This window comes from Pseudophryne corroboree, chromosome 2, assembly GCF_028390025.1.
Source record: "Pseudophryne corroboree isolate aPseCor3 chromosome 2, aPseCor3.hap2, whole genome shotgun sequence".
In the NCBI taxonomy this organism is placed as follows: domain Eukaryota; kingdom Metazoa; phylum Chordata; class Amphibia; order Anura; family Myobatrachidae; genus Pseudophryne; species Pseudophryne corroboree.
In genome coordinates, this window is record NC_086445.1 from 202373882 (window position 1) to 202391037 (window position 17156).

At 44.8% G+C, this 17156-nt stretch overlaps 1 protein-coding gene across 1 annotated transcript in view; it reads right to left on the bottom strand.

Annotated features, from left to right (window-relative positions):
* VDR (vitamin D receptor) overlaps positions 1-16447 on the bottom strand; it is a 363421-nt gene extending 346974 nt beyond the window's left edge. The window contains exon 1 of the mRNA XM_063952232.1: positions 16109-16447. The gene's annotated coding sequence lies outside the window, so the exon portion shown is untranslated. The remainder of the gene's footprint in view (positions 1-16108) is intronic.
* Positions 16448-17156: the final 709 nt, after the last annotated feature.

Sequence of the window (17156 nt, forward strand, 5' to 3'; positions counted from 1 at the left end):
TGGTCTGTGTCTAGGATCGTGCCTAGGAGAGGCAGATGAGATGTAGGAACCAACTGCGACTTTGGAATATATAGAATCCAGCCGTGTTGCCGTTACACTTCCAGAGAAAGTGATACGCTGTTCAGCAACTGCTCTCTTGATCTCGCTTGTATGAGGAGATCGTCCAAGTACGTGATAATAGGGACACCTTGCTTCCGCAGGAGCACAATCATATCCGCCATTACCTTGGTTATGACAATCCCGTACCGCAATTCTGAGGTACGCCTAATGAGGTGGATAAATGGGGACATGAAGGTATGCATCCCTTATGACCCGATTCACGATAAAGTCTCCCTCTTTTTAGGCTTGCCCTGACCGCTCTTAGCGATTCCATCTTGAACTTGAACCTTCTCAGGTATATGTTCAGGGATTTTTAATTCAATATTGGTCTGACCGAACCGTCTGGTTTCGGGATTACAACATGGTCGAATAATAACACCCTCTTGTTGAAGGAGGGGACCCTTGACCACCACCTGTTAAAGATACAATTTGTGAATTGCAGTTAACACTGGCTCCCTCTCTTGGGGGAAGCCCGCAGGGCCGTCGGTGAGGGGGCACCTTCTCACAGTCCAGCTTGTATCCCTGAGACACAATATCTATTGCCCAGGGACCTAACAGGGAGTGAACCCACTTGTGGCTGAACTTACGAAGGCGTGTCCCCACCGGGCCTAGCTCTGCCTGTGGAGCCCCAGCGGCATAGGTGGATTTTTGTAGGGGCCGGGGAGGACTTCTGTTCCTGGGAACTAGCTGTGTTGATCCCGCCTCTGACAAGAAAGGACGCACCTCAGACTTTCTTGTTTCTTTATTCGAAAGGCTGCATTTAATAATGTCGTGCTTTCTTAGGCTGTGCAGGAATATAAGGCAAACTAGCAGAATTACCAGCTATAGCTGTGGAGACCAGGCCCGAGAACCCTTCTCCACACAATCCTCAGCCTTCCATATGCCTCTTAAGTCTGCATCATCTGTCCAATGCATATTCTACAGGACACGTCAAGCAGAGATCGACATAGCTTTGACTCTAGGACCAAGTATACTCATGTCTCTTTGGGCATGCTTTATAACGATATATCTATCACTTAAGACAGCATCTTTAATATATTTACTAGGGTCTCAATCTCTGCTGATAAGGTACCTGTCCACGCTGCCACAGCGCTATAAACCCATGCCGACACAATCGCCGGTCTGGGTAGTATACTAGAATGTGCACGCTATCTGCAGGATCCCTGAGAATAGCAAGTGCTACCGTCTGTGCAAACAGGACACCCTAGGGGAAGATTCTCAACACATCCTGGCCCTAGTGGGGAAAGGATACAGCCTGAGAATTCTCTTGTGGGAAGCTGCCGTCTGTCTGGAGATTCCCGCTCTTTTTCCTCATGAGGGGAGGGAAATTTACCTCAGCATTCTTCCCCTTAAACATGTGTACTCTCGTGTCAGGGACAGATGAGTCATCAGTGATATGCAAATCATCTTTTATTTCAATAATCATATATTGAATACCTTCTAGCCATCTTGGCTGTAACTTTGCATTATCGTAGTCGACAGTGGAGTTAAACTCCGTGTCGATACCAGTGTTTGTTATTTTGGATAGTGAGCATTGTGAGACTCTGAAGGTCTCTGTGACATAGGGACAGACATGGGTAGATTTCCTGTCTGTTCCCTAACCATTTGTGCAATAAATTCACCTTAGCACTTACACATATCCAAACAGGTGTCGGCGTTGTCGACGGAGACACCCTCTCACACACATATCCGCTCTATCACCTCCTTAGAGGAGCCTTTTACCTCAGACATGTCGACACACGCGTACCGACACACCACACACACAGGGGATGCTCTATTTGAGGACATTTCCCCCACAAGGCCCTTTGGAGAGACAGAGAGAGAGTATGCCAGCACACACCCCAGCGCTATATAACCCAGGGATTACACTACAACTCAGTGTTTACCCAGTAGCTGCTGTATATACAATTTTTGCGCCTAAATTTATGTGCCCCCCCCTCTCTTTTCACCCTTTGTGTACCAGGATACTGCAGGGGAGAGCCTGGGGAGCTTCCTTCCAACGCAGCTGTGAAGAGAAAATGGCGCTGGTGTGCTGAGGAAGAAGGCCCCGCCCCCTCAGCGGCGGGCTTCTGTCCTGTTTCTGACTAAAAATGGCGGGGGTTTTACACATATACAGTCACAGACTGTATTATGTGTATTTTTATGCCAAAGGTATTTTTATTGCTGCCCAGGGCGCCCCCCCCCCCCCCCCCCCAGCGCCCTGCACCCTACAGTGACCGGAGTGTGTGGTGTGCTGTGGGAGCAATGGCGCACAGCTGCGGTGCTGTGCGCTACCTTAATGAAGACAGGAGTCTTCTGCCGCCGATTTCATCGCTTCTCTTCTGTCTTCTGGCTCTGCAAGGGGGACGGTGGCGCGGCTCCGGGAACGGACGATCGAGGTCAGGCCCTGTGTTCGAACCCTCTGGAGCTAATGGTGTCCAGTAGCCTAAGAAGCACAAGCTAGCTGCAAGCAGGTAGGTTTGCTTCTCTCCCCTCAGTCCCACGTAGCAGTGAGTCTGTTGCCAGCAGATCTCACTGAAAATAAAAAACCTAACAAATACTTTCTTTCTAGCAAGCTCAGGAGAGCCCACTAGGAGCACCCAGCTCTGGCCGGGCACAGATTCTAACTGAGGTCTGGAGGAGGGGCATAGAGGGAGGAGCCAGTGCACACCAGATAGTACCTAATCTTTCTTTTAAAGTGCCCAGTCTCCTGCGGAGCCCGTCTATTCCCATGGTCCTTACAGAGTTCCCAGCATCCACTAGGACGTCAGAGAAATTATATTTTCACCGACCAATAATAGTTCCCAACCTGACATCTCTATCACTGTTGATAACTCAGAAATCATCCCTACCCCACAAGCTCGCTGCCTAGGTGTCATTATTGACTCTGAACTGTCATTTGTTCCCCACATTCAATCTGTCTTAAGATCATGTTACATACATCTAAGAAACATATCCAAAATACCCCTAATAGTGTCGATATTTTCACTAAAACTGAAATTATCCGTTGAGAAATAGTCATAATAATTGCTGCAGTTCCGTGATTAATACCTGTAATACATATGCCCTTAAAACAGTTATCAAAATTGTCTTCAGCCCTCTACAAATAAATTGTTTTAAGCAACAAATTTGAATAAAACCCACTTCAAGTAATAAGTTGTTCTGAATGCACCATTAAAATACAGGATAAAAGGTTTACAACATAGATGCAATAACAAATTTGCATTATGATAAAAGTTTAAGAACTAATCTTCGGCGAAACAAACTTGATCAGTACAGATTATTTGAATAATGAATGCTTAATATGCCATTAGCAAGTTCACAGGTATATTTTATAATGTAACAAAAAGTCAAACAGGAATTTTCTCAAACTTTGCATAGCAATCACTGCTAGTTTATAAATACAATTTTTTTAAGCTATTAAATAGTATCATAGTGAAAGTTCTACAAACTTTAGTATTATTAAAATAATGAAGATCAATCTTAAAAATGAAAGTAATGTTTCCACACATTCAGAAGCTCCATTTTCTAACATGATATCCATTTTATGCCTCCAGTGAACTAAAAGTATTTACTGCTCCTTAAGCCCCATACATACAGTGCGATTTGTCCTTAAGATTTTGATTATAAAGTCAAAATCGTAAGAAAAGTTAGTGCAAATCGCCCCATGTGCATGTTCTTGCGATGCCGATGCACACTACGCTGAATCGGCATTGTAAGAAAAAATAGACTGTGCAGGCAGGGTAGATCGGCTAGATATTGGCTAGATCGGAGGCTCAAGCCTCTGGGCATTTTCTAACCGATATCAGCCATAAGCCCAAATCGCACCATGTGTGAGCACCATCACCAAGGATTACGAACTAGGGACAATATCAAGTAAGTACATGGATTTGCAACTAAAATGGGAGGTGTTCAGAAGATAGATGACAGTTTTTAAATGTGCAACAGGTGTACAACTTTGCACTTTAGTGGGAAAATTAGTCGATTATAAGAGCTAGAAGATGTGCCACTGGCAGAAGATTCGCGTTCATAAAATAATTTGAATTCTCCAGCTGGACACAGTAATAAAAGAAGATTAGTTATCAGAAATTCTTTTTATAAATTATTAGTATTATCCTTTATTTATATTGAGGGTAATTCAATTGATTCTCTCCGAGGGCAGCACTAGATGGCACCCAACAGAGCAATTCAAATGTTGCTCTGCTCGGATGCAAAAAGCCGCAGTGAGAAATTTCAGCTTGCACCCCCTCTTGCTGTCGAGCTGAAATGTGTGAAAAGTAACCCTTTTGAGAGCCCAAACGGCACTATTCAGGTCGCACCCAGCACTTTGGTCAGGTTTAGTTATTTTACCCAGCTAAACCCAGCCTGCCTTGGCGTGATCAGCGAGATAAAAAAAAAAAAAAAAAAAACTACTGAATATCGCCGCCCCTTCCTCCTCCCCACGCAAATCTCCCGTCACTGTAGACGAGAGATCTCGCATGATAAACAATTGAATCGCCCCCATCAAGTCATGAGGGCAGGTTACCTTTATCGTATTTAACCAGTGAATAGTTGTAACAAGAGGTTGGTGCTCCATATACATATTTAATAGTGACTTTTAGCAGGCACAGAGTGCAAATGTTTATATAAATGTAGTTCTTTATAAGTTCCTTCGATTTCTATGGAAGTTTTAAAAAATTTGATTAGTTTAATTCAGGTCTGTAGGGACCTTGTATGCAATGTTCCTCGCAATTTATGTTGGTTACTACTTTTGAAGGCAGAGATTTTGAAAAAGTAGCATATTGGTTTCTAGATGCGACTAAAGAAAGACCATATGTGCTTATTAAGGGGCCTGTTCATCATCATGTACCAGATTAAGCATCCAACTCGCTACGAGTTGTGTCAGGGGATACTTAGCACCAAAGCAATTCAATATTGCTCCGGTGCGGGGACAGCTACCACGATCAGTTACACTACTGCTTTAGTAGCAGCGTTAGTTACCACACCCATTGACGGATTCTGTGCAAGTGTGACTTGAGGTCAAGCATGCGTACAACAGCTGGGCACAGAGTGAGAAGGTGGCACTTGGATCCCTCTTCGCAACCATGGTCCTCCTTCGTACAGAGTAATCTGCAGATGGAGTTTGTTCTCGCAGGCAAACTCCGAAAGGTTTACATTTTAGGAGTTTCTGGATATTAGGCAGCCCTATCAGACACCTAATAATGAATAGCCTGTTACATGAAACATTTCCGCATGTTTGTACTAGACTTCAGTTTTCATGTTGAATTATGTGCTATTGTAGTAAAACTAGATCAAATCATTTGTTAATAATTGGATTAGAATCCCGCTCCTTCAATCCCTAGGGCAGTGGTTCCCAAACTTTTTTGAATCACGGCGCCCTAGAGTATCAGAATTTTTTTCATGGCACCCCTAGGCCAATAATTTCTTATTGAGAAATTTAGAAAGAAATATTAAATTAAGTAGATTGCGTTTATATGTCATCCTTAGGGTCAGTTGTGTGGTGAGGGACAAGATTTGCTTCTGTTTGTCCCCATATTTTATGACTGACAGCCACCAGCACTAGTTTTGCCTTTTATATTGACCATAAATAATTTGAATTGGTCCTGGACCACCAACCCAGGGCACCCCTGCAAGTGTCCCGAGGCACCCCAGGGAGCCACGGCACACAGTTTGGGAACCACTGCCCTAGGGACAAAACATACCTTCAACCCCCCTATTTTGCAGGCCCTCAATAACAAACACTCCTGCGAAAACTTAAGGATATTACTTACATTATACTATTGCAGGATTCTATTAGTCCCATGCTCCATGCCACCCATGTAGTTTAAAACTTGCAACTTGGTTAGTTGTGCATGGACTCCTGTTGCTGCTTTAAAACTTTGAAAAAACAACATTTAGTAAATGCACTCCATGGGGTAAATTTACTAAAATGGGAGTTCTATTTAAGATGGGATGTTGGCCACAGCAACAAATCAGATTCTACTTCTCATTTATCTAGCACCTTCTAGAAGATAATACCTGGAATGATTGGTTGCTACGGGCAACATCCCATCTTAAATAGAACTCCCATCTTAGTTAATCCACTTCATGTGTTTCTTTGGTGTTCAGAACCTTTCTACTTGAGTATCTGCTTTAGTGTTTGCTCAAGTATCTTGTTCTGATGTGTGTATTGTCCTAGCTTTGCATTGCTCATTTTGGTATTTAACTCCTGACCTTCGATTTTACTGATTCTGAGCCTACCTTATGACTTACCACTGGGTTTATTTACAGATTCTTTTAGTTAAATATCAAGTAGACATGCGTTTTGTTGATTGTGTTCAAGAAGGCCACACAAGCTTAGTGGGTTTTTATTTGGATTGTCCAAACACTACCAGCAAGTGTTACATTCAACTTAGAAAAGGTTAACAAAAGTTCATCACAATATTTAAAATACATTTTTAACTTTATATGTGCCTCAATTCCAAGCAACAGTTGAGCAATATCATATTTGTGGGCACAGAAACTAATGGGGCATCTTATAAAATAAAAGACTAATGGTGCTTCTCACTCTATAGAGGCAATTAAGTGTTTTGCACACTAGTGGCCAATAGATCGCACCCGACGGAGCTATTCAAGTGTTGTTCCAGTTGGGTGCGTACAGCCTACGACACTGATATTACTGCTACATTGTTCAGTCATTTTGACAGGCTGGTAACTAGTCCCAATATAAAGCATCAGCTCTAATGGCATGGCAACAGAAATCTACAAGAGGGCATTCACCTAATAATTGTTTACTTCTCTTTAGCATTTGAGGTATCATTATTTGTATTAGAAGTGCCCTTTATAAGTGAAGGATCTTGTTTAAGAACAGCTCAGTAGAAACACGGATGAGAGGGAACATATTCTGGTGGGGGACATCAGGGCTGTCACAAGAGAACAAAAACAGGTTCAGGGACAGCTGAGATATTGATGCATATGAAAATATGTGGTGTTCCCATAGCAACCAGATACTAAGGGCCCCATTTAAGAAAGTCTTAATACCAGCAGCATATTTACTTTAGTATCGCAGTGAAACTAACAAATGTGCCATCAGTATTTAACATTACTTACCTCTATAGCAAGCTCCGGTGAGGTCCAGTGATGTCCCTCTGCTCAGCGCCATTTTCCTCGCTGTAGCTGACAGCCTACCACTGACAGGGCCGGGCTCCTGAGTTATGCGTATGCCGACAAACAGTCCACACATGCGCATGGCTCTTTCACATAGTGGACACCCAGCAGGGCTGGAAAGATTGGCTGAAGCTTTTCTGTCTCCACTATGGGGTGCAAGGAAAAAGGAGGTGATGTAGGTGGTAGCACTACACCACAAAAGAAGTCATAACCCATGCTCCTCGCAGCCATTTCCCCTAACTCAGTGGTTCTCTAACTCGGTCCTCAGGACCCCACACAGTGCATGTTTTGCAGGTAACCCAGCAAGTGCACAGGTGTATTAATTACTCATTGACACATTTTAAAAGGTCCGCAGGTGGAGCTAATTATTTCACTTGTGATTCTGTGAGGAGACCTGCAAAACATGCACCGTGTGGGGTCCTGAGGACCGAGTTTGAGAACCTGTGCCCTAACTGAACTGCCCTTTACAAGTAGTTTTTATAGCCTATAATATGAGAGTAGATATTTAACCATACTATTCCAAAACTGTACTGTTACGTAATAATTTATTGCATATTACTCTAAGGGGTACATTTACTAAGCAGTGATAAGAGCGGAGAATGAGCCAGGGGAGAAATTTCCCCATCAACCAATCAGCAGCTCTGTATCATTTTAAAGTGTGCAAATTATAGATGTTACTTCAGTGCTGATTGGTTGCCATGGGCAACTTCTCCACTGGCTCACTTCTCCGCTCTTATCACTGCTTAGTAAATGTACCCCTAAAAGACAGATGGTGATGTGGATATAATGAATATGAGCGTCCACGTTCCATATTGCTGTATACTTATTTCCTCTAAATTCTACTCTATAGGGAGCAAAGCAAAACAAAAAGGAACAACTTTGCACCTGGATAAACCATGCTACAATGCACGGGGTGCACACACATTTATTTTTTTATATGTAGTGTAAATACTGGCTGCTTCTGCATGTAGCTTTATTTATACACTGAAAGTTAAGGTGGGTACACACTAGGCGATGTGCTCTATGAGCGACGTCGCCTAGTGTGTTCCCTTACCTGCCGGGGCGGTCGGCGGCAGTGGGTACAAACTGAGCGATATGACAACTATATCGCTCAGTAATGTCACGCCGCAGCGTGCATGCAGCTTTTGGACGACAGTCCATTGAGCTGCATGCACTGCTGACAGCGAGAATCATTAACGACCCACGGGGCCACGCATCGCTAAGTGGTGGCATACACACTATAGTAAACGACGTCGCTCAGTTAGGGCAAAATGAGCGACGTTATTTACTATTATGGCCTAGTGTGTATGGACCTTTAGAGTTGAGCTAGTACGCACAGCTATAAAGGCAGATATAATATGGCAGGCATGATTAGCATGAATCCCTATTGTTTTAAAACTATTAGTCATAGCTGCAACTTTGACATGCGGCAAGCATAGTAACCTACCCCTAAAAATTGCTGCAGATTTTATATCTGGTGGTCTGCAGCAGAACATGGTTTTACCAAGGTGCTCCCAACTCTGAATCAGCTATGGAAGGGGAGAATTCAATCAGCCACGAAAAAGTAACAGGTCTAAAATACAGGGGTAGCCTTGAGCATTTTCAGACTTTTACACTTTGGGCTATTCAATTAAAGCCCGTTTTTTAAGCCAATTACATTTTCTGTTTTCATGTGGTAACATACAGAATCCATGATAAGTTTATGGCCCTATGTGCCGGCATCGCGAAAACAGGCTCTTTTCAGATAGTTTGAGGTCCCCCCCCCCAAAAAAAAAAATCCCTGATAACAGCTGCCAGCAGGCTGCATTCGGGGCTAAGTGGATAGCCCTGAGGGATCAATCAGCCCGCAGTAAATTACCACAGCCAATTGCATTCCCTTTTATGTGTCCATTTGCATCTCCAACTTTTGCCCCTTACTTATTTGGTTTGTTGACAATAGGACATATGAAAAGTCACTCCTGGGGGCGTAGCCTGGCTGGCAACTGGTGAAGACGTGCCTTTGCAGGGCTCCTAGCTGGCACCTAGGTGAATTTCATATTTCCGCTGACCGGACACTGCTGTGGACCCTGGGCCACCTACATTCTGTAACTGTATCCTGCCTGCACTGGGTGTCTCTGGTCTCATAGCCGGGAGGTGCCTTCTGTGCCTCTGCGGGTTGAGGCCTGTGCACCCTATTGAAGCTGGGGACTCGATTTTTATTGGCGCCTGGCGGGACATCCCCTGACACAATACCTCGGGAGATTGGATTCCCCCCTGCCCTGTGGACCTGTCGCTACCTGCGGACTTCATTGCTGGACAGCAGACCCGACTGTCTGCTGCCTCGGAGGCTCAGTGCGGTGTGGATCCTCGGCGCCGGCACCCGCGACCGGAAGTGCCGCGCTCACGGACCGCTATCTCAGCTGCCTTCCTGTGATCCTCCGGCCGGATCCTGCGCTACCTGGGCCAGCCCTGACACTCGGCGGCGGCCGCGCCTCGGATCTCCGGGGCCACCCGCAGCCTCTGTGTCTGACAGCTCCCACAGCATCGGCCCCTGACGCGGCTCTCCCTGGTCAGAGTGATCAGCTCCTGGCGCTCTGTCTCTGCCGCCTGCGGTCAAGCCCCGCACGGCGGGTCTGCAGAGGAACCAGCTTCCAAAGGCCTCCCTCTCCTCCACACACTACTGGCAGCCATCTACACACTGAGGGGAACAGCTACTTTCGGGAGCCACATACAGGCCGGTGAGCAGTGCTCTTTCCCCTTATTATTTCTGCCCCTTAGGAACAAGAGTCAGAGCTTGGCCAGACTGCCTAATGGGGGGCGTGGCTTGGATGCCATACTGTGAGGTGGCCTGGTGAGAGAGCTCCGTGCCCACAATAACTTTATATTGCCTTTATGCCCTCCAGCATCCCTCCCCCGCGCCCCTGCACTGTCCCTCTGCTGTATGGGAACCTTGCTGTGGGGTCTGAGTAGGTCCGCGGAGTCTGGGAGCACGTATCCGTGCTCTCGCGGATTGCGGCCTGCCCTCACCTCTGAAGCCGGGACCTGTGGCGGTGGAAGCGGCCGGGGCTTCGTCCATGGCCTGCAGCGGCGATCCGGTGAAGAATGGGAGCCCGGGGCGGTCTTTGCCTGGAGGCGGCGGTGGCAAATAGCGCTGAGCCTGACCCTCATCGCTGGAGCAGCCTGGAGCCGGCTGCTCTCCAAGCTAATAGCTGCAGTGCTGCATATCTGCCCTCACTATCTGGGCTCTGTCTCTGGAGAAAATCCTTCTGAGGTGTGCATTCATGTTCAATATAAGAAACTGATTTTCAATCACGTCGGACGACCGGTGCTAAATCGTTGCTTCCAGGTGAATGCTTTTCTACCCCGCTAAGGCGTCCCAGCGGTTTTCTGCTATGGCTGTGTGCCATGCTAGGCTGCAGCTGCCATTGATACCGTAATGATCTGTTGACGCCATCCCACAGGGAGCCACCCCGCTGAAGGCATCCTTCTGTAAGTTATGTACATTTAGTTCACCTCGATATCTTGACCTCAGTGAATTTATGCTCTTTGATGCTGATTGAGCGATGCCTAGGAATAAGAAGTCTTCTCAAAAGACCGGTACGCCTCCTCCACGGGGAACCATGTCGCAGTCCGCTATGAGATCATTTTTACAACCCACCTCGCCCGCACCTACAGAAAACTCTTCTGCTTCACACCCTCCCCTCTCCCCGCCTGGCTCTCATTCATCCTCTTCAGGTGCTGATGCACCACATACCTGCCCTCCAGGCGATAGGGATTTACAAGATATCTTGGCCTACATGAAAAATCTTCCCACTAAACAAGATCTACAAGATACTGCGAGACGTGAACTGGCTACTATGCGACAGGACATTTCCCATCTCTCCGATCGGATGTTGAATCTGGAGGATCACAATGCCTCTTCTGATACGTTCCTGAAGTCATTGACGAACGTCATTGAAGCTCAGTCGATTGAGATCCGCTCTCTCAGACACGGTTAACAGATTTGGATAACAGAGGGAGGAGAAATAACATCTGTGTGCTGGGTTTTCCGGAAGACGTCCCTCAAGCAGGCCTGATTGATGCTCTTACAAAAATATTTAACGAGATATTGGGTAATGTCCTAATGACACTATCACCTTCAATAGGGCCCACCGTGCTCTGAAACCAAGAGGTCTCTCCGCTGACAGACCACGTGATGTCATCTGCAGATTGCATTATTTTTCTCAAAAAGATGACATTATGCGCAAGGTACGCCAGCTCGATGGAGTCGATGTTAACGGTTCCAAGCTGCGTCGGCAGGAGTCATCTTTATTTTCTGCTGACAAGCAGAAATTGCGAAGCGATAGCAATTTCTGCTTGTAGCGGGGGGGGGGGGGGGGAGGCGCCGGTCAGTATGCTGGGCGGCCCCCAGAATGTGACAAAAAGGATAGCAAATTCTGCTGATTAGCAGAATTTGCTATCCTTACTGAATCAGCCCCAATGTGCAATTACACATGTAACCACTAATTACGGTAAATCAACATCACAGTTTTTCACACTTCTATAAGGTGCGTCTAAAAACCTGCAATATTGGTGGAAGGGTATCGGAAGGGCTGACATCTTGTGCCATCGCTGCTAATTGAATACCTAAAGAGAGGCATTGGACTATACACTATTTGACAAGAAACAGCAGAACATTTGCACAACACTGAAACAATGAAAGCTTTCTACAAAGTTTAATTTACACACATGTGACATCATTCCCCGCAGTGGTTTTGGGACAGCACCTATACTGGGTAAATGTCTACGGTGCCAGGTAGTGTCTGGATGCAGATTGTGAGGAAGTAGAGCAGCCCTGGACAACCTGGCTCCAGCTGTTGTGAAACTAAATGTCCCAGCATGCCCTGCCACAGTTTTGCTATTATGGAATGCTAAAACTGTGGCAGGACATGCTGGGATGTATAGTTTCACAACAGCTGGGGAGCCACAGGTTGGCCAGGCCTGTAGTAGAGGTATTTAGATCCGCTGTAAAAATGATTATTTTAATGTGTCTAATGAACTTTCTTTTTAATTCTCTTATTTTCAATATACCTGTAGTACAGTAGCTTAATAGTTACCATTAGATCCAAAATGTCAACATATCTACAATCTCAGCATGTGAAATGGCGACATTCTGTACAGTGTGGCAGCAGTGGGTTAGGCAGCCGGAGGGGAGGGTTAGGGTCAGATACTAGAGGGGAGGGTCAGGGGTTAGGGATAGTGATACTCATGGCCAGAAGTGCCACTGGATCTGCTGGAAGCCCGCACCCTCCATAACCCAGGAAAGCCACCACTATGATACCAGTAAAATTTTGATGACATTCTATTTATGACGACATTACTACTGCGTTGACATTATAGAAAAAGCCAAAATATACCACATCCGAACCAAATAAATAACGATTAATGAATATACCGGGGAAACACTATTTAAAATAATGCAAAATGCGTACCACAGTGAAATTGATGTTTGCTTGAATTCGATAGGAGAAATAAATCTGTATATTATCATTCTGTTAAGATGAAAGCCTATACAATTTAGACGCACAATTGCAGCTTTTTGCTTACAGTTACATTATCCCAGCTGGAAACACCAGCCAATTGTAAATACCAATGACACAAATAGCAGATAGAGGCAGTGAGTATTTCTAAAACTAGCAAAATAGCCACTGGAATTAACAGTAGCGCTTACTAAGAAACTATACACTCATCAATGCAGGGAGCTTTCTGGTATGTGAATGTCCAAGGACACCGTACTAACAGAGCATGATGTACAGAAGACAAATGAGGCAAGATTAAATAATGAAGTGCCTAACATCTTTAGGCAAATGTTTTTTAACAGTCGTTCAACATTTGTAGTGGGGTATATTATATATACATGCATGCAGATTATAACTTATTATAACATGAGGTCGTTAAAGCCCCAATAAAAGAGAAGGTCCACAAAGAACTGGTTTAAACACGATCATTAACACTACTATGTATTAAAGAATGCAAATCTACTAATCCATAAAGGGAAATAAGAAACCCCCATTGAACAAAAGCAAGGTGATATCGATGATTGGCCAAGCGATTTAATAGACCACTCCTGATTGGCTGCCCATCTATTGACACTAGGACTAACCGATGCTTACTTTATTTTATTATGCATATTTCGCAGGAGGTGTTCATCTGTTCAATGTTTTTTTTTTCTTCTATACGGACTATGAGATTCCTATAGGGATTAGGAGTACTGAGCCTAAACAGATTAAAGCACAAAAGATGCACTTCACTGTGGCAAAAGAGAGACGTACTTCACAAGAGTACTACAAGTGTAAGTATGCAGTTGAACCCATGTGTGTGCTTGTGGTTCCACAAGAACCAGCATGAATTAGCAATCATGGGATATCCAAGCATGCTGAAATTTGTGGTGCCACAATAGGCTGGACTTTTTTGACTTGCTATTAAAAGCAAGGGTATCGAGCCAATGCTAATCAACATTGAGCCAGTATACTCAAAGTATGAGAGACCAATCATACTTTTGTTTGTGTATAAATATGGGGCTTTCCGATAAATAATAATAATAATAATAATAATAATTATATAAGAAAGTAATACCATCCAGCAAGGCACTTTGCAAAGTTTCACTTCCGGTTTTGTAATGCTGTTTGGTCTAAACTGTGTGCGGCTTAAGGTCTGAGGTTTGGATCTGAACAACCAACTGATGACGATTTCAAAACTACATAGTCTACTAAAGTACTGTAAGTATTTATTTCTGTACTGTAGAATAACAGGGTAAACTGAGCCCCTCCAACAACACCCCCTCCCCCCTGCCTGTGGCTAACGGGCATCTTAACGGAGCAACACTTGCTCTGTATTGCACATCCTAGTGGTTGCTGCGGGGAGATAAACAAAATCGCCCCAATAAATGAATTCAACATATCAATTTTTATAGCACTGATTACACAAACTTCTATATAACATATCGTCTATAAAAAAGCACAAACACAAATTATGTAATCCTTTTCATACACTTCTCAATCTAGGGATTGATGTGAACTTCACGATAAATCAAAACCATATTCAGAATTTAAGGTTACTGAAAGATTTGCATGAAGGAAGTGCACACACGGCAAAGAAATGTGGAAACTGAGGGGCATATTTGGATTTAGCACACAGGGAAACCTACAAAGTTGCATTTTAGTGGAATTTATGGGTTACCATGAATAGCTCTGGCTGTGAAACCTGGAGCGTTTCCCCGTACGGTAAACCCCACACCTAATTGGATATGCCCAAGAGAGATGTTTATTAAAGGTGAAAAAGCCCTATTGCCAGAGGAAACATGTATTTTCACTTGTGATGGAGAGCAAAAGGGGTGCTCAAGAGATATTTAAAATTACTCTTATCGTTGAGAATAGTACTTCCCATGGCAACTAAGTATTGGTCAGTTGCTATGTGCATAGTTGATTGATACAGCTGTCAAAAAGTAAAATTTTTATTGCTACAATCACATTTTTTTTATATAAATAGGGGCATTACTCTTTGACCTGAACAAACATTTGTCTGTCCTGCAAAACTGATAATCTTATCCAGACAAATATGAGAGTGCAGAGTACTCATATCAATCAGACATCAGCCGTACTTCATATATACTGTGATTAGTTCTCAACACATCCAGTGTTATTGATAGAAAGTATATGCACGGATTGCTGTGAAAGTTATCCAGGCTGTATAGCTACTGCTAAAATCACGCCAGATAAAAGACATTGTTTTGTTTGTTTGTTTGTTTTTGTTTTTTTTTTAAAACTTGGTGGCAAATCTGTCGTGAAATGGGTTAAATAAAATAAACAGCTTAAAGCGTAATGGGAATTTATAAATGAGCATAGCGTGAGCTTGCCAATTGCCTCGTACTCTAAGCTGGCAACCTGAATCTCTAGATAAGGCGCAATGAATGAATGAATGAATGAAATTCTGCCACCAAAGCTGAAACATAAGTAGTTCACTATGCGTATTGCTTCACTCATCTGAATATTAATATTAATTAAATTTACATGCTTCGTTTCAAAAAGAAAATTTAGCAAGGCAAACAAAAACATCTCAATCATATGTTTTATACATAAAGATCACAGTATGCCGTCATATCAGTGAAATATGTACAGTACAGCACAAATGTTACTCAGAGGGTTTTAACATGAGGGGGAAAAAAAATAGTAAATTCTAAAAGTTAAGAGAGCAAGCGGAACAATGATGAAACCAAATAGTATTAGTATTATACACAGTATTGAGTCACAGACACTAATGGCTAGACATCTGATCCACTGAATTTAAAGTGTATGTACAAATAACTATAGTTTCACAAGTAAATCCACATGGGTACAAATAAACAAGAACACAGATAAGGAGACTAATGACCACACATGTCCTCCGCTACAACACAATAAAAGCCAACGAGGGAATGTGTGTATATGAATATTTTACTAAAAGACAACAGAACAAACATGCATATGTGTATAAGGGTTAGGCAAGCACACCACTTTAATATATGGAAGACATGGAACATGAATGTGAGAGATGTTGTACACACCACACAGAACATTACACACACACACATACTGTATATACACCCACATACAGTACATACACACATATACTGTACACACAGCGCACCGGGAAGGAGCAGTCAGTGAGGGTCTCATGTCAGTGACAGTACATCTGATACTTATAGGAAGTGTGTAAGGGGGATAAATAAATTACAAAGTAACACAATTATTACTGACAGCTGAATAATACAGTGCCCGGCGTAGGACCCTGCAATAGGAGCCCGTGCCATGCAGTGAGCAGCGCCCGCAGCAGGCTGGGTGTCCCGGGCACAGGCTGTGGCATGCAGGCACCATGGGGGTTACGTTACCTTGTGGCTCGCTCCCCGGGCAGAGCGTCTCTAGATCGCGTGTACTGTATGCAGCTTCTACTCCCAGTCAGAGGGACACGGGGAAAACACACAGCAGCTAAGGACGTGACAACTTTCCCCGGGCGGAGGGAGGGAATGCCCCGGCCATGGGAGGAGAAGGGGGCGGCTGCTGGCGGCCTGTGTACGCCCTTCCTGTGTCAGTGCCATATTTACCGGCGGCTATACTGTCACACTGAGAAGGGGAGGGGCGGAGGCGACCCATTAACCCTCTCACTGCGTGTTGTGTGCTGTCCACCAAAGAGGGAGTGACCCGTATAGCGGCTATGGCTCTGTGTCACTGGCCGCAGGGACGCGTGTGCCGCTAGTGACAGGCTGCGCTTATACGTCCTGCAGCACACGGTACCTGTACAGAGTGCGGCTGCCGGCACTGCGGCCCCTCTCATGTCACCAGTCACCCTGCGCTCCCAGCAAGTGACATTACTGGCCGATACACCCACTGGCCGCCAGGGGGGGCTGCTGAGTGCCTAAGGGTCTCTTACCTGAGTTGTCTCTCTTCGCGTCCTCTTCCTCATACACCCTTCCCCAGAGGTGTACACTCTGATTGGTCAGCTTATTCTCTATACCAGGGCTGGCCAAACTGGTCCTCGAGATCTACCAACAGTTCATGTTTTCCAGGCCTCCTGGAGATCTGTAGAATGGTCAGTTAGGAATGAATGCAGCACATCTTAATTAGTAATGACTACACCCTGTGCACCAGCTAGGTGGTCTGGAAAATGTGAACTGTTGGTAGATCTCGAGGACTGGTTTGGCCAGCCCTGCTCTATACTATCCCTTCACGGTTGGTTCTATATCGGAGGGGCTTAAGGGACCTTGTGACGTATTGAGGGGAGGAGCTACGTCACCAGGGGGAGGAGCTACGGGCGAACAGGGTACCCGAAAAGTACCCTCGCGGGCTCGCTTCGCTCGCCACGCTTCGGGCACGGTGGCTCGCTCCGCTCCGCTTCGCTCACCACCTAATTACTAAAGGTAATAGTTGGTGGCGTGGATA